We start from the raw sequence: 25,091 nt of genomic DNA on the forward strand, positions 1-25,091 counted from the left end.
ACCAAGGGCTTGTCGGGATGGCGAGACCCACCCGAAGGCTCATCGAACGAGGAGGGTGAACCAGGGTAATGCCTCCAGCGCCTTCAAGGTCGGCTGCAGGAGGTGCACCTGGACACAAAGATGGCCTGGCGAGGAGAGGGAGGTCGTTTCGCGGGAACCGCTCCGGTAGATCGAGTGCACAGGCCAAACGGACTGTGAAAAATGGCGGCCTGTGTAATACAATACAATACAATATATCTTTATTGTCATTGTACGGGGGTACAACGAGATTGGGAATGCGCCTCCCATACGATGCAATAAATTATTCAGCTGGTCAGTATTAATTTAAACAACCCAATGAAACAAATTGTAACAGTTTTAAAACAGAATAAAGTGCAAGTAGATCTGTGCCGGTTCACTGTGCGATGTGACCATCCGGCTCAGCAGGACCGGTTCATAGCAGCTATGGCCCTGGGGATGAAGCTGTTCCTGAGTCTGGAGGTGCGGGCGTAGAAGGCCTTGTATCGTCTGCCTGATGGTAGAAGTTCGAACAGACTGTTGCAGGGGTGTGAAGAGTCTTTGTGGATGCTGGTGGCTTTTCTGAGGCATCGTGTGTTGTAGATGCCGTCCAAGGCTGGTAGCTGTGTTCCGATGGTCCTCTGAGCTCTATGGACTACCCGCCGAAGAGCTTTCCTCTCCGCTTGGGGTCGAGACCCTTCTTCAGACCCAAAGTTTGAGATGAGGGGAGAACGATTTAATAGGAACCTGAGGGGCAACTTTTTTTACACAAAGGGTGGTGGGTAATATAAAAATGGCCTGCATGTGTATTATAAACAAAATAATTTCACGGTACGGTTGCATATGTGCCAAATAAAGCATCTTTGGCGACTAGATCTCTCATTCAATGAGAATGAAGGATGGAGAAGATAAATTAGAGCCGTAGATAGCGTCATTGAGTGATAGTGTGGAAACAGGCCCTTCAGCCCAGTTTGCCCACACCGACCAACATGCCCCATCTACACTAGTCCCACCTGCCTGCATTTGGCTAATACCCCTCTAAACCTATCTTCTCCATGTACTGTCCAAATATTGCTTAAACATTGCAATAGTTCCAGCCTCAGCTACCTCCTCCGGCAGCTTGTTCCACACGCCCACCACCCTTTGTGTAAAAAGGTTTCCCCTCAGGTTCCTATTAAATCATTCTCCCCTCATCTCAAACCTCGGGTCTGAAGAACGGTCTCGACCCCAAGCGTCAACCATTCCTTCTCACCAAAGATGCTGCCTGTCCCGCTGACACCAGCAACTGTAGTTCCTTCCTACATAACAAAACCTAGTCCACTGGTTCATGATGTCCTTGATAACAAAAGGGGTGAATAAGAGTCAAAATGCGTGTGAACTAAGAAATAGTGAAATGGAAAGGCTTGATAACTATCGAGAGAGATCGAAAAGTGAAGAGAAAGAAAGGAAAAATGAGGAACTAAAAATCATATTTGTTTTTTTTCATTTTGTAATGCTCTTAACAATTCACTGCAAACAGACCTGTGATCTTTCAGTTTAAATTATTTATTTTCTCAGTCAGAGGTAAATCAGCATTGTATAAACAAGAGCAATGATGATATTATTGACAATATCCCAGGCCGAGCATGTTTAATGAAGGAATCACAGCAGGTTCATGCAAAGAAACGCATGCAAAGAGGGTGACACGGTGGCGCAGCGGTAGAGTTGCTGCCTTACAGCGCTTGCAGCGCCAGAGATCCGGGTTCGATCTCGACTACGGGTGCCGTCTGTACGGAGTTTGTACGTTCTCCCTGTGACCTGCGTGGGTTTTCTCTGAGATCTTCGGTTTCCTCCCACACTCCAAAGACGTACAGGGTTGTAGGTTAATTGGCTTGGTATAAGTGCAAACTGTCCCTAGTGTGTGCAGTGTAGCACACTAGGATAGTGTAAATGTGTGGGGATCATTGGTCTGTATCGCTGGGGATCGCTGGTGCTGACTGGGCTGTGTCTCTAAAAATCTAATCCAAAGGCCAGGTCTTTGATTTGGCTGGCGGGTGTATTTTGCGCAAACCTCAATTTGTGCTCCAATAATAGATTTGTCAGCATTATTTTTCCATCACAACTTGCCCGATTATTATAAAATAGCTTTGATATCACAAAGTAGTGATCCTATTTCATAATAATGCTGAAGATAGACACAAAATGCTGGAGTAACTCAATGGGACAGGCAGCATCTCTGGATGGAAGGAATGGGTGACGTTTCGGGACGAGACCCTTCTTCAGACTGAGAGTCAGGGGAGAGGGAGACACAAGAGATATGGAAGGGCAAGGTGTGAAAGCGAGAGATCAAAGGGGACAAAGTTCTAGGAAAATGTAGAATAGATCATTGAATAGACAAGCTGACAACAAGGCATACAAACTAGAAATTTAATCAGGAGGATTGTCAAGCTAGTTGGAGAACTAGGATGGGGGAGGGATGGGGAGAGAGGGAAAGGAAGGTTTACTTGAAGTTAGAGATACTTCGCTAACTTTCATACCGCTGGGGTGTAAGCGAAATATGAGGTGCTGTTCCTCCAATTTGCGCTGGGCCTCACTCTGACAGTGGAGGAGGCCCAGGACAGAAAGGTCAGTGTGGGAATGGGAGGGGGAGTTAAATTGTTTAGCAACCGGGAGATCAGGTAGGTCTAGGCAGACTGAGCGGAGGTCTTCAGCGAAATGATTAATACTAATGTTAATTTTATTCCCGTGACAATTTAGGAGAATAACACAATGATCACATACTACGATGATCATATCACATGCTGACAAACTGATGTATAAAGGTTGATGCAAAGTGCTGGAGTAACTCAGTGGGTCAGGCAGCATCTCAAGAGGATATGTGTAGGAAAGAACTGCAGATGCTGGTTTAAACCGAAGATAGACACAAAATGCTGGAGTAACTCAGCGGGACAGGCAGCATCTCTGGGGAGAAGGAATGGGTGATGTTTTGGGTCGAGACCCTTCTTCGGATCTGAAGAAGTGTCTCGACCCGAAAAGTCATCCATTCCTTCTCTCCAGAGATGCTGCCTGTCCCACTGAGTTACTCCAGCATTTTGTGTTTCTCTCCAGAGGACATGTTCTCTCGCTCAATTACTCCAGGGTGATCACGGGTCAGTGCAGACCCGATGGGCCGAAGGGCATGGTTCCACTCTGCATCTCTTAAAAACTAACCTAAAGCTCTGATATTTTTTTCCCCTCAGTTCATTGAGGGGAGGGGGGGTGGGGAGGACAAAGCACTCAAACACAATAGTCTAGTCACCACGGAACCTGAGGAACCAACCAATCTTTCTTTGCCCCATCAGTTCCCCATGTTTGTTTGCCTTTGACTGAACTTTTAACCACCTGTCCTTTTTATCTATTTATGTGGCTCAATGCCAGATTCTGTCTGATAATGCTCCCATGAAGTCCTTTGTGATATTTCAAAACATGAAATACGTTCTATTAATGCAAGTTGTTTGTAGTAACCTTTCTCTTAAGTCGTGATTAATGACGGCTTCTTGTGCTGAAGATAGACACAAAATACCAGAGTAACTCAGCGAGGCAGGCAGCAGCTCTGGAGAAAAGGAATGGGTGACGTTTCGGGTTGAGACCCTTCTTCAGACTCATGTTTCGGGTCGAGACCCTTCTTCAGATGTTCTTGCGCTGATCATAACTTGATAAAACCACTATGCTGCCTGCGTTAATTTTTGATGGATTATGTGTATTGGCCACAAGGTGCAGATTTTTGTTAGAACTATTTATGTTATAACCAGTTTTTAATTATATCATAGATAGACACAAAAAGCTGGAGTAACTCAGCGGGACAGGCAGCATTTCTGGAGAGAAGGTATGGGTGATGTTTCGGTTCTTCAGAAGGGTCTTGACCCTAAACGTCACCCATTCCTTCTTTCCAGAGATGCTGCCACTCCAGCTTTTTGTGTCTATCTTTAGTTAGAACCAGCATCTGCAGTTCCTTCCTGCACTATTAATTATATCATGTTGTATAACTTAATCGCAATGTCTTCGTGCCTTCAATTGCGTTAGCATTCCGTAGAAACTAAATTTGTATAATCAACCAAATGAATGTAAAAATTGAACTCTGCTTAAAAATAATTCGGGTTAAATTGTTTCAAATCAAGATAACCGCAAATGGTTTCAAAGACTTTTGTTTTAAATGTAAATATAAAATAGACCTTATTATGAATTTAATACGGTTCTGATAAGAAGATTAATCTCCCTGATAACAGTCTGCAAATAAACCTAATGGGTCCGTGGTTCAAACAAGGGATTCTGTTTAATGGGAACAGGCAAGAGATGAATGGCTTGTTAAACATTGCCAACATACTTGCTTGGTGCCATACAGCGGTCAAAGCAAGTGGAAACAAGGATCTTGTGCTGTATACCTATTTGCTAATTCGGTCCAACTCTCTTTCTATCTGTCTTATCTCTTCACCTTCGGTATCCCAGTGTGACTGCTTACTTTTAGTGTCCTTTGTCTCCGCTAAGTAGCTCCAGCCTTTAACAGCTTAAAAAATAAATGGACAGTGCGCCCATGTGTACCGACAACACTTTATTAGCAGATTGTTCTCTTACCTGTTGTAAAATTATATGATTGCCAACTGCAAATGGGAAGAATTTCCGATCTTATTTTATGGGTAGTCCTAGCCTTTTCCGGCCTGCTTTGGGTGGGAAAGAAAGTTAATGAGTCCACTGCTGTTGGGTTGCGAAGGCTTTATAAACTTCCAGGCAGATGATTTTATTTTGTTATATCTTTCTTCTAAATGTTCTGTAACATAAAGGGGACAGGACAAACTCTCACAAAACTGGCAGCAGTTCTATTTTGAGTCATTGTGTCGTTTGGAGACGCAGTGTGTAAACAGGCCCTCAGGCCCATCTGGTCCACACTGACTATCAATCGCCCAAGAAGGGCCTGGACCTGAAACGTCACCCATTCCTTCTCTCCAGAGATGCTGCCTGTCCCGCAGGGTTACTCCAGCTTTTTGTATCTACAGTTTAAACCAACATCTGCAGTTCCTTCCTACACACTGGTTTAGTTTAGTTTAGAGATACAGCGCAGAAACAGGCCCTTCGGCCCACCGAGTCCGCACCGACCAGCGATCCCCGCACATTAACACTATCCTACTCACGCTGGGTACAATTTATAAGAAGATAACTGCAGATGCTGGTACAAATCGAAGGTTTTTATTCACAAAATGCTGGAGTAACTCAGCAGGTCAGGCAGCATCTCGGGAGATCTCCCGGTGGCCGAGCACTTCAACTCCCCCTCCCATTCCCAGTCTGACCTTTCTGTCATGGGCCTCCTCCAGTGCCATAGTGAGGCCCACCGGAAATTGGAGGAACAGCACCTCATATTTCGCCTGGGCAGTTTGCAGCCCAGCGGTATGGACATCGACTTCTCCAACTTTAGATAGTTCCTCTGTCCCTCCCGTCCCCTCCTCCTTCCCAGATCTCCCTCTATCTTCCTGTCTCCACCTATATTCTTCCTTTGTCCCGCCCCCCTGACATCAGTCTGAAGAAGGGTCTCGACCCAAAACGTCACCCATTCCTTCTCTCCCGAGATGCTGCCTGACCTGCTGAGTTACTCCAGCATTTTGTGAATAAAAACCCTGTGTACAATTTACACTTATTCCAAGCCAATTAACCTACAAACCTCTTTAGAAACATAGAAACATAGAAAAATAGGTGCAGGAGGGATATGGGGAAAAAACAGGAACGGGGTACTGATTTTAGATGATCAGTCATGATCACATTGAATGGTGGTGCTGGTTCGAAGGGCCGAATGGCTTACTCCTGCACATACTTTCTATGTTTCTATGTTAGGTGGTTCTTATAATTGAGATTCTGATGGGAAGTCTGAAGAAAGCATCGGCAGAACCAATGCTGGGGGTGGTTTCATGACATTATCCATGATATCTATTGATAATGTCGAGAAACAGGTAGATGGAAGTATCCACCTATCACTCGCTGGATCTTGTCCTGCCCCTCATCTCTTCCAGCCCTCACCACAGTCAGTCTGAAGAAGGGTCCTGACCCGAAACATCACCTATCCATATTTAGTTTTTTTAGTTTAGAGATACCGCTTGGAAACGGGCCCTTCGGCCCACCGGGTCCGCGCCGACCAGCGATCCCCGCACACTAACACTATCCTACACACACTAGAGACAATTCTTAATTATACCAAGCCCAATTAACCTGCAAACCTGCACGTCTTTGGAGTGTGGGAGGAAACCGGTGCACCGGGAGAAAACCCACGCAGGTCACGGGGAGAACGTACAAACTCCGTACCGACAAGCACCCGTAGTCGGGATCGATCCCGGGCGGGTCTCTGTCGCTGTAAGGCGGCCACTCTACCGCTACGCCACGTCGCCGCCAGAGTTCCCCAGAGATGCTGCCTGACCCGCTGAGTTACTCCGGCACTTTGTGCCTTTTTTTTGTTTGTTAAGCAAGCACCTGCGGTTCCTTGTTTAGGCGGACGTACATGACGCACCACTATATCACATTAACCGCAGGGGTTAATGATTCCAATATTCTCTTGGATCTTTCCTGGGCAGGTGATACACCTGGTATCAGCCAGCTGCTGGGTCAGTAAACAAAAGGAAAGCACAATGAGAGGATCAGTGTAATAAAGCACCATTGCATCACTCTCTATAAACCACCCTCGCATCATTAACCGTAGCTGGAATTAACTTTGGACTACCTTTTATTTTTTTTGATGAATTTGGAACAAAAAAAAATATCAAGACAAATAACGACTACTTGAGGGTACCGTTGATATTATTGGTGTGTAGTCAGGTCCAATGATTAGGGGGCGGCACAGTGGCGCAGCGGTAGAGTTGCTGCCTTGCAGCGCCAGAGACCCGGGTTCGATCCAGATTATGGGTGCTGTCCGAACGGAGTTTATACGTTCTCCCCGTGGGTTTTCTCCAGGAGCTTGGGTTCCCTCCCACACTCCACAAAGACGTACAGGTTTGTAGGTTAATTGGCTTGGTAAAATTGTAAATTGTCCCGAGTGAGTGCAGGATAGTGTTAGTGCGCGGAGATCGCTGGACGGCGCGGACTCATTTGACCGAAGGGGCTGTTTCCACGCTGTATCTCTAAATTAAACTGAAACATAGAAATAGGTGCAGGAGGAGGCCATTAAGCCCTTCGAGCCAGCACTGCCATTCATTGTGATCATGGCTGATCATCCACAATGTGTGGATGTACCCTCTCCCCATATCCATTGATTCCACCAGCCCCTAGAGCTCTATCTAACTCTCTTTTAAATTCATCCAGTGAATTGGCCTCAACTGCCTCCTGTGGCAGAAAATTCCACAAATTCACAACTCTCTGGGAGAAAAAAAATACTTCTCACCTCAGTTTTAAATGGCCTCTCCTTTATTCTTAGACTGTGGCCTCTGGTTCTGGACTCCATCCAACATTGGGAACATTTTTCCTGCATCTAGCTTGTCCAGTACTTTTTCTAATTATATGACTAGAATATATTGTAAAACATCACACCTCGGTACCTGACATAAGTTTCCGACTATGTCCAAATTGGGAGCAAGATCTTTAAAGCAAACTGTTCCATGGAATAAGTGTATCAGAGCAGTAATTGAAATTTACCCTTCCGAAGCTTCATACCAGACATATCCACTGAATGATTGGTGGTGATGTTTATGATGGGACTATTAGGTAGGTGGGAGTAATTGTTTTATTAGGACAGACAGGGGGATAACTTCAGATGCTGTTTTAAACCAAAGATAGATACAAAATGCTGGAGTAACTCAGCGGGTCAGGCAACATCTCTGGAGAAAAGGAATAGGTGGCGTTTCGGGTCGAGACCCTTCCTCAGACCTGAAACGTCACCTATTCTTTTTCTCCAAAGATGTTGCCTGACCCGCTGAGTTACTGCAGCCTTTTGTGTCTCTCTTCGGTTTAAACCAGCATCTGCAGTTAATTCCTGCACATAATTATTTTATTAATTTTATTTTGGGGTTATGGTTTTGGAAAACCATTTCTAACTGTTGGGATCGAAGATAGGTACAAAGTGCTGGAGTAACTCAGTGGGTCAGGCAGCATCTCTGGAGAAAAGGTGACGTTTTGGGTCGAAGCTCTTCTTCAGACTGTTGTAGTCGGTATTTCGGTGTAAACCTGCATCTGCAATCCCTTCCTGCACATTGTAACTGTTAGGACCTATGTTTAGTACCCTGTACCCATTTTACAACTTACAAGAGATAACTAATGAATGGGCATCATTAAAGCAAGAAACAGGTGTGGAGTCAATAAAACGTGAAATATTATTGAGTCAGTTTGACTTTTAGTTGAGCCAGGTGCACTTGCTTTCTTTCTCTTCAAATCAGCACTGTTTCCAAAATAGGGACCTTGTATATTGTGGTATCTTCCTGGTTTTTGAGTCCCCCATTCCTATCCCTTTGTATCTGTGTCATTCATTTATTGTTTAGTCAAGTCAAGTCAAGTCAATTTTATTTGTATAGCACATTTAAAAACAACCCACGTTGACCAAAGTGCTGTACATCTGATTAGGTACTAAGGGAAAAAAATGAAACATACAGTAGCACGTAAACAGTTCACAGCGCCTCCTCAATGAGCCTCAAACGCTAGGGAGTAGAAATAGGTTTTGAGCCTGGACTTAAAGCAGTCGATGGAGGGGGCAGTTCTGATGGGGAGAGGGATGCTGTTCCACAGTCTAGGAGCTGCAACCGCAAAAGCGCGGTCACCCCTGAGCTTAAGCCTAGACCGACCGCGGGATAGTGAGTAGCCCCAAGTCGGCCGACCTGAGGGACCTGGAGTTAAAGAGGTGGGTTAGAAGATTTTTGATGTAGGGGGGGGGAATGTCCATTTAGGGCTTTATACGTGAATAGGAGGAGCTTGAAGTTGATTCTGTACCGTACAGGGAGCCAGTGGAGAGAGGCCAGAATCGGGGTGATGTGGTCCCTTTTACGGGTACCCGTCAGGAGTCTCGCTGCGGCGTTTTGGACCAGTTGCAGGCGGGACAGGGAAGATTGGCTGATCCCAGTGTATAGGGAGTTGCAGTAGTCTAGGCGGGAGGAAATGAAAGCGTGAATGACAAAGCGTCAATGATTTAGTCATCGGCATGGGAAGGAACAGCAGCGTAGCGGTAGAGTTGCTGCCTCACAGCGCCGGAGACCCGGGATTCGATCCTGATCTCGGTGCTGTCTGTGTGGAGCTTGCACGTTCTCCCAGTGACCGCCTCGGTTTTCCCCGGCTGCTCTGGTTTCCCCCCACACTACAAAGACGTACAGGGTTTGTGGGTTGCAGGAAGGAGCCGCAGAAGCTGGTTTGATACAGTCTGAAGAAGGGTCTCGACCCGAAACGTCACCCATTCCTTCTCTCCAGAGATGCTGCCCGTCCCGCTGAGTTACTCCAGCATTTTGTGTCTATCTTCAGGTCAGCAGGTTAATTGGCTTCGGTAAAATTGCTAATTGCCCTAGTGTGTAAGATAGAACTAGTGGGGTGATCACTGGTCAGCATTAGATAGAGCTCTTAATGATAGCGGAGTCAGGGGGTATGGGGAGAGGGCAGGAACGGGGTACTGATTGTGGATGATCAAGCGGCACGGTGGCGCAGCGGTAGAGTTGCTGCCTTACAGCGAATGCAGCGCCTGAGACTCAGGTTCGATCCTGACTAAGGGCGCCGTCTGTACGGAGTTTGTACGTTCTCCCCGTGGGTTTTCTCCGAGATCTTTGGTTTCCTCCCACACTCCAAAGACGTACAGGTATGTAGGTTAATTGACTGGGTAAAATGTAAAAATAGTCCCTAGTGTGTGTAGGATAGTGTTAATGTGCGGGGATCGCTGGGCGGCGCGGACTCGGTGGGCCGAAGGGCCTGTTTCCGCGCTGTATCTCTAAATCTAAATCTAAAAATATCAACCATGACCACATTGAATGGCGGTGCTGGCTCGAAGAGCCGAATGGCCTACTCCTGCACCTATTGTCTATTGTCTATTGTCTACTGTCTATTGGCATTGGCTCGGTGGCTCAAAGGGCCTGTTTCCATGCTGTATCTCTAAAAAACTAAAAACTAAAAAAAATGCAAAGACTAAAAGGACCAGGGCATAATTTTGACAAGGCCATTGGCTTTTTTAAAATATTGACTTCTAAAGCTTCAGTTAGGTAGTTGATGGCAGAAGGTGATTCATTCACTGTGTAATCAACAAACCCTCTGCAGCAATATAACATCTCTAATGTAACAAAATGTCTTAAGGTCGCAAACAACATTTGACACAAAGACACATAATAAGGTACTAGGGCAGATGACCAGATAGGAAGACCTTTAGTATCATTACGGGATGGTCGGTGATGATCTTTAATGAGGTTTACAAAAGATAAGGGGGGATCTTATTGAAACATATAAGATAATTAGGGGATTGGACACATTAGAGGCAGATAACATGTTCCCAATGTTGGGGGAGTCCAGAACAAGGGGCCACAGTTTGAGAATAAGGGGTAGGCCATTTAGAACGGAGATGAGGAAGAACTTTTTCAGTCAGAGGGTGGTGAAGGTGTGGAATTCTCTGCCTCAGAAGGCAGTGGAGGCCAGTTCGTTGGATGCTTTCAAGAGAGAGCTGGGTAGAGCTCTTAAGGATAGCGGAGTGAGGGGGTATGGGGAGAAGGCAGGAACGGGGTACTGATTGAGAGTGATCAGCCATGATCGCATTGAATGGCGGTGCTGGCTCGAAGGGCTGAATGGCCTACTCCTGCACCTATTGTCTATTGTCTATTGTCTATAAGACCCTGAATGCTCTTCCATTTATTGTAGGACAATTAATCTGAGGGATGCTTAAGAAATCCAGTGATTATTGCTAATTTTTTTAAAGGGTTATAGGATGGGAGGGGGATAGAAAGAGGCAAGATGAAGGAGACTTGAAAATAGGATTGAAAATATTCAAAATATTAAGAATAGCAGCGAATGCAGATCAATGACGTGTGCACAGGACCTGAGATGACTTTAGGGTATTTGAATAAACTCAAATTTGGTGTGCAGCACAATGGTAAAGTTGTTGCCTCGCAGCGCCTGAGACCCGGGTTCAATTCTGACTGATTTTTTTTTTTAAATGAACAGCAAAGAATATCTGCATTTAATTCATTTTAAAAAGTTGACCGAAATAATAAAAAATTATGATGCATATAAAGTTACATTTACAGAATATTGATGGGAAATAACCTGTTGCCAAAATGAATGTTGTTTGATGCTAGATTTCTTTTTGCAATATTGTTAGACTGAAGCAATGAAGACACTAATTCACAAGTTGACAAACATTTGCCACCTTAAAGAATCAAAAATGAAACTATGAAGGGGTGTTATAAATGTAACATATTTCCAATGGAAATTTCAATGAAAACAATACAGGAATATTAATTACATTTGTTTTGTAGTAATATTAATGTTTTCAGCATTATTTCCAGATCATTACTATTATCAAGTTCAATTACATCTTCTGACTGTGGGTGCTGCCTGTACATAGTTTGCACGTTCTCTCCGTGGCCACATGGGTTTTCTCCGGGTGCTCCGGTTTCCGCCCACTCTCCAAGGACGTGTAGGGTTGTATGTTAATTGGCCTCGATAAAGATATTAAATTGTCCCTAGTGTAAACATAGTAACATAGAAAATAGGTGCAGGAATAGGCCTAACGGCCCTTCGAGCCAGTCGTCATTCAATATGATCATGGCTGGTCATCTAAAATCAGTACCCTGTTCCTGCATTTTACCAATATCCCTTGATTCCGTTAGCCCTAAGAGTTATATCTAACTCTCACTTGAATACATCGAGTGAATTGGCCTCCACTGCCTTCTGTGGCAGAGAATTCCACAGATTCACAACTCTCTGGCTGAAAAAGGTTTTCCTCATCTCAGTCCTAAATGGCCTACCACTTATTCTTCAACTATGACCCCCGGTTCTGGACTCCCCCAACATCGAGAACATTTTTCCTGCATCTAGCCTGTCCAATTCCTTAAGAATTTCATATGTTTCTATAAGATCCCCTTTCATCCTTCTAAATAAGCCCAGTCGATCCATTTTTTCATCATATGTCAGTCCTGCCATCCCGGGAATTAACCGGGTGAACCCACGCTGCACTCCCTCAATAGCAAGAATGTATGGGGTGATTGTTGGTCAGCACGGACTCATTGGGCCGAAGGGCCTGTTCCCACACTATACCTCCAAAATTAAACTCAACTAAAACTTTGGCCACGTGAAGAATGGGAGAAAGTGATAGGGAGTGTGTGGAACTGGTGCCCAAACTGCCTGCCGAATGACAAAGAGCAATGCAAAGTAATTCACGATAAGTGGCCTGTTGCGAGATTCTCATGAGGGAGGTGATAAGGTCTCAAATAGTGGCACATGCTTCCTTCATTAGTTGTCAAATATTGTTTGTGAGAGATAGCTGGCAAGTTTGCTCACATTTTATACGATGTGTGTATTGTGAGATTTGTCAACAAATTTTTTTGACAGCACAAAAAAAAACTAGTTGACAGAGTGCTGGCTAACTGCAAACGGGCCTTGGTATTGATCTTTGCATTTATATACCTGATTTAGTCATGAAAAGAAAACATTAACCACTTGACTTAAATGGATCCAGTGTGTGCCAATGCTACCAAACATCATACAGGCAGAACAAAAATGCATTGGCATTTATAATTATTGCATGATTCAACATCTCCAGAAGTCAACACAGCTAAAACATTGAAAAAGATAACTACATGTTGGTGGACATTCGTAAATTGCGTCTAGTCAAGTCAAGAGTGTTTCATTGTGGTCCCATATACGTCCCAGATAGAACAATGAAATTCTTACTTGCAGCAGCACAACAGAATATGGTTTAGGACCGAGAAGGTAGTTGAGGCCAGTTCATTGGCTATATTTAAGAGGGAGTTAGATGTGGCCCTTGTGGCTAAAGGGATCAGGGGGTATGGAGAGAAGGCAGGTACAGGTTACTGAGCTGGATGATCAGCCATGATCATATTGAATGGCGGTGCAGGCTCGAAGGGCCGAATGGCCTACTCCTGCACCTATTTTCTATGTTTCTATGTTTCTATGTAAACATAGTACACTGTAAACAACATAATAAACGAGATAAAAAAGTTCAGCGTGTGTATATCTGCACATACTCACACATATATATAAATATATATATATTTTTTTTTAAAGACTGGAGCGACTAGGCTTGTATACACTGGAATTTAGAAGGATGAGAGGAGATCTTATCGAAACGTATAAGATTATTAAGGGGTTGGACATGTTAGAGGCAGGAAACATGTTCCCAATGTTGGGGGAGTCCAGAACAAGGGGCCACAGTTTAAGAATAAGGGGTAGGCCATTTAGAACTGAGATGAGGAAAAACCTTTTCAGTCAGAGAGTTGTGAATCTGTGGAATTCTCTGCCTCAGAAGGCAGTGGAGGCCAATTCTCTGAATGCATTCAAGAGAGAGCTAGATAGAGCTCTTAAGGATAGCGGAGTCAGGGGGTATGGGGAGAAGGCAGGAACGGGGTACTGATTGAGAATGATCAGCCATGATCACATTGAATGGCGGTGCTGGCTCAAAGGGCCGAATAGCCTGCTCCTGCACCTATTGTCTATTGTCTATTGTCTATTGTCTATTATCAAAAACAAACAATAATAATGCGATAGTAACAAAATAGTCTATGTAGTTCAGAGCTTATTTGAGGTTGTTGTGTTTAATAGCCTGATGGCTGTAGGGAAGAAGCTGTTGCTGAACCTGGAGGTTACAGTTTTCAGGCTCCTGCACCTTCTTCCTGATGGCAGGGGTGAAATGAGTGTGTGGCCAGGGTGGTGTGGGTCTCTGATGATGCTGGCTGCCTTTTTGAGGCAGCAACTCCAGCAAATCCCTTCGATGGTGGGGGGAGGTCAGAGCCCGTGATGGACTGGGCATTGTTCACAACTTTTTGCAGTTTTCTTCGCTCCTGGGCGTGCAAGTTGCCGAAACAGGTTTCAATGGTTCAGCTTGTATTATCCTTTATATTCCATCAGCTGTAAACGGAGAGGAGTCACAAATGCCCGAATGCTTCTTAATTGTCGTGAAATTGCTTTGTTTAAGACATTTCTGTGCCCAGAACCACTTTAAAGCTTTCAATTATGCTGTAAATGAACAGGTAACCTCAGTCTTATTGATACAAGGCATCTTTTACTGCACAGCTAAAAGCTTTGTTTCATGCAACTAATTTCAGATTTAAACACTTATCTGTTGTTTGGCTGTACATGGGATATACTTGTTAAAACTGGACTGTGCAAAGAAATTTTAAACATTCTGACATTTATAGGCCTCCCATTCAATGCTTTCTCCCATGAGAGGGCAGCACGGTGGTGCAGCGGTAGAGTTGCTGCCTTACAGCGCCAGAGACCCGGGTTCGATCCTGACTACGGGTGCTGTCTGTATGGAGTTTGTACGTTCTCCCTGTGACCGCGTGTGTTTCCTCTGGGTTCTCCGGGTTCCTCCCGCACTCCAAAGAAATACAGGGAGTCGCCAGGCTTGGGCAGGGAAGGGCAAGGGAGGGGAAGAGGCAATGGGAGCGGGTTTGTTGGAGAAATGGATGCACATCCAGTTGGGGCCTATGCAAGAGAGGGGGGGGGGGGGGGAGAAAGAAGGTTGTTATCTCGACCTGAAACATCTCCTTTTCATGTCCAAATATGCTGCCTGACCAGTGCTTTGTGCCATTTTTAGTAAACCAGTATTTGCCATCCCTTGTGTCTACATGATAGGGCGGCACAGCGGTAGAGTGGCCATCTCACAACGCCAGAGACCTGGGTTTGATCCTGACTACGGGTGCGTCTGAACGGAGTTTGTACGTTATCCCTGTGACTGCGTGGGTTTTCTCCAGGTACCCCGGTTTCCTCCCTCACTCCAAAGACGTACGGGTTTGTAGGTTAATTGGCTTGGTAAATCTGTAAGTTGTCCCTAGTGTGTGTGGGATAGTGTTAGTGCGCGGGGATCACTGATCAGCGCGGAATCGGTGGGCCGAAGGGCCTGTTTCCCTGCTGTATCTCTAAACTAAACTAAACTACATTGGGGAAGATGAGGCTGTGGGTGAAGAGAATAACTTAACATTCATAGACGGAAGGGTCTCGACCCGAAACGTCACCCATTCCTTCTACCCAGAGATGCTGCCTGTCCCGCTGAGTTACTCCAGCATTTTGTGTCTATCTTCGGTGTGTACCAGCATTTGCCGTTGCTGCCTACACAACGTAGCATTCATGCTACGGTCCCAACCCTCTTCCTGCACTTGGTGGTTACACAAGGCCACATTACTTCTGGACTTCGATAAGTTAATGCTTCCCCAGTCGATGGTGCTCTACATTCCATTCCATGCACTTTAAATATCTCACATTCTATCAGGAGCCAAACAATGCATTTTAATGTTTGCCTTGGCAAAGATAGCTCTTGAAGAGCTGAAGCCTTGAAAACTGGTTTACCTTGGATAACAGATAAAGGCTTGAACTCTGCCGCTCAGCTATTCTTGCGTGGGACAGCTTCACCTTGTACCCTGGGATGGGGGTTTAAGTAGCGCTTTTGACCCGCGCTATAAATCCTAAAATATCCTGATACGACACATCCATCGTGATTGAACAGCCGAGGGGAAGACACGACGTGCTGGAGTAACCCAGCGACTCAGGGTGGCATTTGGGGCGGCACGGTGGCGCAGCGGGAGCGTTGCTGCCTTACAGCGCTAAAGAACCGAGTTCGATCCTGACCGCGGGTGCCGCCTGTAAGGAGTTTGCACGTTCTCCCTTTGACCGCGTGGGTTTTCTCCGGGAGCTCTGGTTTCCTCCCGCACTCCAAAGACGTACAGATTTGCAGGTTTAGTGGTATAGATGTAAATTGTCCCCAGTGTGTGAAGAACAGTGCCAGTGCACAGGGTGATCGCTGGTTGTTCAGCCGAGGGGCCTGTCTCCACACTGTATCTCTAAACTAAAGGTAAATGCAACTAAACTAAACTGAACGGAACAAAACTAAACTAAACTAAACTAAATTAAACTAAGCTTTGGAGAACAAGGATAGATGATGTTTCAAGACTGGACCCTGCTTCAAGTTGGTTAAACATTGCCATGGACCAAAAGGAAAATAAATGGACTTATGGCTTTCTCCATCGCTGCTCCCACCCTCTGGAACTCACTACCCCAAACCGTCAGAGACTCCTCCTCACTCACCACATTCAAAACATCACTGAAGTCTCATCTGTTCAGCACTGCCTTCAACCACTGACCGTTACCTCACCTTCTTTTTCCTTTTCTCTTTGTTTACTCATTTATCTATTTATTTTATGTTTTAGTAAACCTTGTAAAGCGTCTTTGAGTGTTAGAAAAGCGCTATATAAATGTAATGCATTATTATTATTATTATTATTATGTAAAGTTACTCATAAATATACTAAAGTTTTACATGAGGTACTGTTGATATTATTGTAGTGTAGTCAAGTCCAATGAATAGGGGCGGCACAGTGGCGCAGCGGTAGAGTTGCTGCCTTACGATGCCAGAGACCCGGGTTCGATCCTGACTACGGGTGCTGTCTGCACGGAGTTTGTACGTTCCCCCCGTGACCGCATGGGTTTTCTCTGGGTGCTCGAGTTTCCTCTCACATTTCAAAGATGTGCAGGTTTGTAAGTTAATTGGCTTCTGTAAATTGTCACTAGTGTATAAGATAGAACTTTCGGATAGATCGTTAGTCGGCGTGGACTCGATGGGCCGAAGATTTGTTTCCACGCTGTATCTCAAAATAAAACATCATATAAAGAATTACGCCATTTATGACGTTGGATGAGGGAAGAATTTTGGCTGAAGATTTTTTTTTATTTCCGCCATGTAATGCCTGAAACAATGTCCTCTTCTCACTGTTACCATCAGGCAGGAGGTACGCAAGCCTGAAGTTTCACACCACCAGGTTCAGGATGAATGGATAGGGCGGCACGGTGGCGCAGCGGTAGAGTCGCTGCCTTACAGCGAATGCAGCGCCGGAGACTCAGGTTCGATCCTGACTACGGGCGCCGTCTGTACGGAGTTTGTACGTTCTCCCCGTGACCTGCGTGGGTTTTCTCCGAGATCTTCGGTTTCCTCCCACACTCCAAAGACGTACAAGTAGGTTAATTGGCTGGGCAAATGTAAAAATTGTCCCTCGTGGGTGTAGGATAGTGTTAGTGTGTGCGGGGATCGCTGGGCGGCGCGGACCCGGTGGGCTGAAGGGCCTGTTTCTGCGCTGTATCTCTAAATCTAAAATCTAAATCTAAACTTCTTTCCGACAGCCTCTAGGTTTAATTTTATTTCAGAGATACAGCGTGGAAACTGACTCCTCGGCCCACCGAGATGTCGACCGACGATCCTCGCACACAAGCATTATTCTGCACACCAGGGACAATTTACAATCTTTACCAAAGCCTATTAAGTACGTCTTTGGAGGGTGGAAGAAAATCGGAGCACCCGGGGAAAAAACCCAAGCGGTCACGGGAGAACGTACAAACTCTGTACAGACAGCACCCGTAGTCAGGATCGAACTCGAGCCTCTGGCGCTGTAAGGCAGCAACTCTACCACTGCGCCACCGTGCCGACCCCTAAGGTCTTAAATCAACCCGCACAACCCTAATCCTACCTTGACAATGGAGTTCTGTGGTCCACCCCTTGCACTACCATGGACTTGTTTTATTTTCCAAGTTACTTATTGCGCTAACGTCTTGGGTTTTTTTGGCGCATACATTTGGTTTTTTTTGCTGTCCTGCAGAATGTGTGTATAATTCATGTATAATTGATGTTTATGTGTGCTGTACTTGTCTATGTTCCTGTGATCATGTGATAGGAGCAGAATTAGGCCATTCAGCCCGTCAAGTCTACTCCGCCGTTCGATTATGGCTGATGTATCTTTCCCTCTTAATCCCATTCTCCTGCCTTCTCCCCATGACCCCCGACACCTGTACTAATCAAGAATCTATCTATCTCTGCCTTAAATATGTCCATGCACAGCCTTCTGTGGCGAAGAATTCCACAGATTCACCACCCTGTTGCTGCTGCAAGCAAGATGGCAAGCATTGTACCTGTACCTCATCGCACTTGGGCACATGACAACGACTCGACTTGACTTGAAGATCAATGCCCTCTTCAACAAGGTCCAAAATTAATATCTCACCTTAAGTGCAACACTTCAGTTATTTTATGTTGTCAAGCTGGAAAGGGTACAGAGAAGATTTATGAGGATGTTGCCAGGACTAGAGGGTCTGAGCTCTAGGGAGAGGTTGAGTAGGCTGGGATTCTATTCCTTGGAGCGCAAGAGGATGAGGGGTGATCTTATAGAGGTGTACAAAAATCATGAGAGGAACAGATCGGGTAGATGCACAGAGTCTCTTGCCCAGAGGAGGTGAATCGAGGACCAGAGGACATAGGTTTAAGGTGAAGGGGAAAAGATTTAATACGTATCTTATGGGTAACCTTTTCACACAAAGGGTGGTGGGTGTATGGAACAAGCTGCCACAAGAGGTGATTGAGACAGGGACTATTCCAATTTTAAAGAAACAGTTAGACAGGTACATGGATAGGACAGGTTTGGAGGGATATGGGCCAAACGCAGGCAGGTGAGACTAATGTAGCTGGGACATGTTGGCCGGTGTGAGCAAGTTGGGCCAAAGGGCTTGTTTCCACGCTGTATCACTCTCTAACTCCCTGACTCTCTTGTATCAGCCTAGATGGTGCAGTCACATTCTTGAGCCAGGAGTCTCCAGGCTTCAAAGTGTGAGTGATAAACTGTGAGATTAAACAAACATAAGATTTGCCTTCTTGTAGCTGTTGGTGGCCCCATCTATGGGGACAGATCCTGACGATGTGATAGTGTAAAACATTTCATCGTGAATCACAGAGTCAGAGTCATACAGCACAGGTCCAGCCCACCTGTCAACTCTCCTGGTTTTTACTACTAGCCAGCTACCAAGGTGTGTGCCATTTTATCTCAGCTGCTTGGTCAAGTATTTCTTACCCATTTTCTGTTGTTTGCTTTCTCGTGCCCTCTGTTCTCTTCCCTCCCTTCTGCAGAACCATGCGTCCAAGATATTTAGTTTTAGAGATACGGCGCCGAAACAGGCCCTTCGGCCCACCGGGTCCGCACTGACCTGCGATCCCCGCATATTTTTGGTATAGAATGAAGCCATTCGGCCCATCAGTCAGAGAGTTGTGAATCTGTGGAATTCTCTGCCTCAGAAGGCAGTGGAAGCCAAGTCCCTGAATGCATTCAAGAGAGAGCTAGATAGAGCTCTTAAGGATAGCGGAGTCAGGGGGTATGAGGAGAAGGCAGGAACGGGGTACTGATTGAGAATGATCAGCCATGATCACATTGAATGGCGGTGCTGGCTCGAAGGGCTTAATGGCCTCCTCCTGCACCTATTGTCTATTGTCTATTGTCTATCATGATCATACCATCCAAAAAAGAACTCTAGGTGGAACGCCCGTTTACAGGTTTTGGTCATTAGTCCTGCGGATCGTTGCAAGATTAGAACTTCAATGATACCTTATGGTCACAGGTACCTGGGTACAATGGACTTCTTTGTTTTGCATCTGTTTGGGTTTAACTGGTCCCATAAGGAAGGTCCAAGTCAGCATGGATTTACGAAGGGGAAATCATGCTTGACAAATCTTGACAAATCTTCGGGAATTTTTTGAGGATGTAACAAGTAAAATGGACAAGGGAGAGCCAGTGGATGTAGTGTACCTGGACTTTCAGAAAGCCTTTGATAAAGTCCCACACAAAAATCTTCAACCTGTCCCTTTTAAAATCCACCATCCCTCCCTGCCTGAAGTCCGCCATAATCATCCCACTGCCGAAAAAGTCTGTCATCAGCGGTCTTAACGACTACCGTCCGGTAGCACTCACACCGGTCATCACAAAGTGCTTCGAGAGACTGGTCCTGCAGCACATCAAAGCCAGCCTCCCACCCACCTTCGACCCACACCAGTTTGCCTACAGAGCAAATAGGTCTACAGGGGATGCCATCGACACTGCTCTTCACACTGCACTGACCCACCTTGAACACCAGGGGAGCTATGTGAGGATGCTCTTCCTCGACTTCAGCTCTGCCTTTAACACGGTCATCCCGAGCAGACTGGTCACCAAACTTTCCGACCTTGGATTTTCCCAAACCATCTGCCAGTGGATCAAGGACTTCCTGACCAACCGCCCCCAGACAGTCAAAATAGGCCCTCACCTCTCCTCCACCATTACACTGAGCACCGGCTCACCACAGGGCTGTGTGTTGAGCCCCATCCTTTACTCCCTCTACACTCACGACTGCGCCCCCACCCATCCCACCAACACCATCATCAAGTTCACGGATGACACGACTGTGGTTGGACTCATCTCAGAAGGAGATGAGACAGCCTATAGGGATGAAATCCAAAGGCTGGCAGCATGGTGTTCAGTGAACAATCTGGTCCTGAACTCCTCCAAAACAAAGGAACTTATAATTGACTTTAGAAAAACCAGTGGAGATTACGACCCACTCTACATCAATGGGGTCTGTGTGGAAAGGGTACCAGCTTTCAGGTTCCTGGGTACGCACATCGCAGAGGATCTCACCTGGTCTACCAACACCATCACCACAGTAAAGAAGGCACAGCAGAGACTCCACTTCCTGAGGATCCTCAGGAAAACTAACCTGCAGGAGAAGCTCATGTTGTCCTTCTATCGCTGCTCCATCGAGAGTGTGCTGGCATACTGTATAACCACATGGTATGCCAGCTGCTCAGAAAAGGACAGGAAGGCCCTTCAGAGGGTCATCACGACGGCCCAGAAAATCATCGGCTGCTCACTGCCCTCCCTGGAGCACCTGTTCAGCCTACGCTGCCTCAGTAGAGCAGGCAAAATAATAAAAGATCCATCCCACCCCGGCCACCGTCTGTTTGTTCATCTGCCCTCTGGTCGACGTTTCAGGTCGATCAAATCCCGAACAAACAGACTTAAGAACAGTTTTTACCCCAGGGCCATACGAGAACTGAACACTACCTTGCACTAGGCAACACCGTTAAAAAATCAGTCATATAATTGTATTTAATTGTATTTATGTATTTATTTGTTTTTTGCATTTATTGCATATATGTTTGTACGCACCGTCAGGATTGGCTATTTTTTAATTTCGTTGTACTCGTTGCAATGACAATAAATGAATATTATTATTATTATTATTATTATTGTGGGTAGGGTATTGACAAGGATAGAAAATTGGTTGGAAGACAGGAAACAAAGAGTAGGGATTAACAGGTCCCTTCCAGAATGGCAGGCATTGACTAGTGGGGTGCTGCAAGGCTCGGTTGTGGGACCACAGCTATTTACAATATACATGAATGATTTAGATGAAGGAACATGAGCAAATTTGCAAATGACATAAAGCTTGGTGGCAGTATGAACTGTGAGGAGGATGCTATGAGGTTGCAGGGTGACTTGGATAGGTTGGGTGAGTGGGCGGATGCATGGCCGATGCAGTATAATGTGGATAAATGTGAGGCTATCCACTTTGGTGGCAAGAACACGAAGGCAGATTATTATCTGAATGGTGTGTGGTTAGGAAAAGGGGAAGCATAACGATACCTGGGTGTCCTTGTACATCGGCCATTGAAAGTAAGCTTGCAGGTACGGCAGGCAGTGAAGAAAGCTAATGGCATGTTGGCCTTCGTAATGAGATGAGTTGAGTATAGGAGCAAAGAGGTCCTTCTGCAGACCACACCTGGAGTATTGTGTCCTAATTTGAGGAAGGACATTCTTGCTATTGAGGGAGTGCAGCATAGGTTCACGACCTTAATTCCCGGGATGGCGGGACTGTGATATGATGAAATAACCCATTCCTTCTCTCCAGAGATGCTGCCTGACCCGCTGAGGTACTCCAGCATTTTGTGAATACGAAAGAATGGAGTGACTGGGCTTGTATTCATAGGAATTTGGAAGGATGAGAGGGGATCTTATAGAAACTTGAAAAATTAAGGGATTGGACACGCTAGATGCATGAAACATGTTCCTGATGTTGAGGGTCCAGAACCAGGGGCCACAGTTTAAGAATAAGGGGTAGGCCATTTAGAACTGAGATGAGGAAAAGCTTTTCCACTTAGAGTTGTGAATTTGTGGAATTCTCTGCCACAGAAGGCAGTGGAGGCCGATTCACTGGATGCATTCAAAAGAGAGTCAGATAAAGCTCTTAGGGCTAGTAGAATCAAGGGATATGGGGAGAAGGCAGGAATGGGATAGTGAATGATCAGCCATAATCACATTGACAATAGACAATAGACAATAGGTGCAAGAGTAGGCCATTCGGCCCTTCGAGCCAGCATCACCATTCAATGTGATCATGGCATTGAATGGTGGTGCTGGCTCAAAGGGCCGAATGGCCTACTCCTGGACCTATTGTCTATGTATCTATGTGTTGTGATGTCTTGAGAGGTCGGGAGCTTTTCTCTTGAAGGTTGGGAGGTGTGGGTGCCGGAAATGAAGACAGAAAAGATCTTGTTTTCAAACTTAAATTCCATATATTTAGTCTTTTCCAAAAACAGGTAAACTTAATTGTTTGCAGACAGGTGCACAAAACCAAAACAGGTAGTTAAATCAAAACTGTAGCTTGCTGCCTTCTTACAAAATATAACTCAAACACTGCTTCTCTCCCTGTCTGCTCCAGTCGTTGTCTCTCTTTTTAAATACACTACTTCCCTTTTAGCTCTCTCACTGAGGCAATCAGCTCATCTGGTTCAGCTGGGCAGCAATCAGTGTCAGCAGCAATCAGTGTCAGCAGAAATCAGTGTCAGCAGCAATCAGTGTCAGCAGCAATCGGTGTCAGCAGCAATCAGTGTCAGCAGCAATCAGTGTCAGCAGGGCAGGCAGCCCTGCTGACTATGGGTTTTGTAGTCTTACGCTGGCCGCCATGATGGTTTGTAGTCCTTGTTGCATCCACCGGGAGGAAATGTATCTCCCCTCTATGACTCTACCTCTCATGATATCACAGTGTCTATGTGACAGTAGATCGTCTGCTTAAGAAACAGTTAGACAGGTACATGGATATGACAGGTTTTATCCACATCATCTTCAAATAGAGTTCCACCACTGATTTTCCGGCAATTGATGGTCCAGCAACTCCTTTCATCTGGCTATAATTACTTATTTTCTTCTGGAAATCTCTGCCCTGGACGGTTGCTGAGAGTAGGTCTTTCACTCCTGGGTCTCCTCCACTGTCAGAGTGAGGCCCAGTGCAAATTGGAAGAACAGCACCTCGTATGTAACCGCAACTTACACCCCAACGGTATGAGCATTGGCTTCCCTAACTTCATGCTGTATGACTCTACGATTTAATTGAGATGTTTAGTTTAGTTTAGAGACACAGAGCGGAAACAAGCCTTTCGACCACCGAGTCCGCACCAACCAGTGATCCCCACACATCAAAAACTACCCTCGGGACAATTTTACATTGATACATTTATATCAAGCCAACCAACCTACAAACCTGTGCGTCTTTGGAGTGTGGGAGGAAGATCTGGGAGAAAACCCGCGCAGGTCAAGGGGGAGAGTGTACAAAGTCCGTACAGACAAGCACCCGTAGTCAGGATGGACCCGGGTTACTGCCGCCGAAAGGCAGTAGCTCCACTGCTGCGCCACCGTGCTGCCCTGTGTACTATGATTAAAAAATCAGAGAGGGTGGAGGATGGTGGAAGCAACAAATCGCAATGCATTTTTAAAAATATATTAAAAAATACTTTATTCAAGTAATAAATATTTGCAACACATCTTCTTTTCAAGAACTCCATCCGCCATTTCCGGAGGTTACACATTCAATGCAGATATTCATTTCCAATTTTACACAGAATCCCTTATTTGGAGGGGCGTCTCCACCACACCCTGCCCCCCATGTCCAGCAGCGGAAGGACCCTAGACTGTAGTCCTCCCCCACAGAGCCTTGGCGTTGCCTGCACCAAGCTTCAGTGCGTCCCTCAGCACGTACTCCTGCAGTCTGCAGCGGGCCAGTCAGCAACATTCCTTGACGAAACAGCTCGCTCCGCTGGGTTAGGGATGAGCACTCAACCTGCAGGGCTCTGGACCAAGAACTGGGAAGTCTGATTCGCCTAACGTCCTTTTCAACAGTTAGCACGGCCATGATGGGCAAAATGGCTTCCTTCTTTCCCAGAAATCACTTTGATTTTATGATTCTATTCAAGGTTATTTCTTTACACAAATCTTTTCAATTCAATAACTTGCCCATAGATCACACGGTATGACAAACTCATTAAGCAGTCAAGTACAATTGAGCCAGGTATATCCTTTATTTTAATTTCAACAAAACAAAATAAGTTATTATGCTTGCCCAGGCAAGAGTCCATGATGATAAAACATGAATTATTTTCTTTATAAACTCAGGCCTTTTCAATATGAAGTTCATAACTCAAATCCTGTGTTGACATGTTATGGAGTTTAAATGATTCAAAATAGCTGTGGCAATGAATGTTCCGCTGCTCATGGGTGGTAGCAGATTCAACATAAAGGGTTTCCACAGCTAATATGTTGACTTCATGTATGAGCATGCTCGATGTCTTTCTTTGCATTAACCTCGGTAATTCGCCAAAACACTTAATTGACTTGAGTGTGTGGTTGAAAAATAAGGGTAAGTCTGTTCACCGTGTCTGCAGTTCCTTCTAACATTCAATCTCATTTCCCCCTCTCGTGAAGGTCTCTGTCTCTGGTGCATAACTCATGAAGTGCCCATGAACAAACAGACGTAAAATGCTGGAGCAACTCGGCAGGTCAGGCAGCATCTTTGGAGGAAAGAGACGGGTGGCATTTCGGGTCGAGACCCCGCTTCAGACTGAGAGTCAAGGGGAGAGGGAAACTAGAGGTATGAAAAAGGTACAGAACATATCAGTGCCCATTCTTTGTAGGTGGATAGAAACATAGGGACATAGAAATTAGGTGGAGTAGGCCATTCGGCCTTTCGAGCCAGCACTGCCATTCAATATGATCATGGCCGATCATCCAAAATCAGTACCCCGTTCCTGCCTTTTCCCCGTATCCCTTGATTCCGTTAGCCCTAAGAGCAGAATCTAA

This window comes from Rhinoraja longicauda, chromosome 9 (genome assembly GCF_053455715.1).
Source record: "Rhinoraja longicauda isolate Sanriku21f chromosome 9, sRhiLon1.1, whole genome shotgun sequence".
Lineage (NCBI taxonomy): Eukaryota > Metazoa > Chordata > Chondrichthyes > Rajiformes > Arhynchobatidae > Rhinoraja > Rhinoraja longicauda.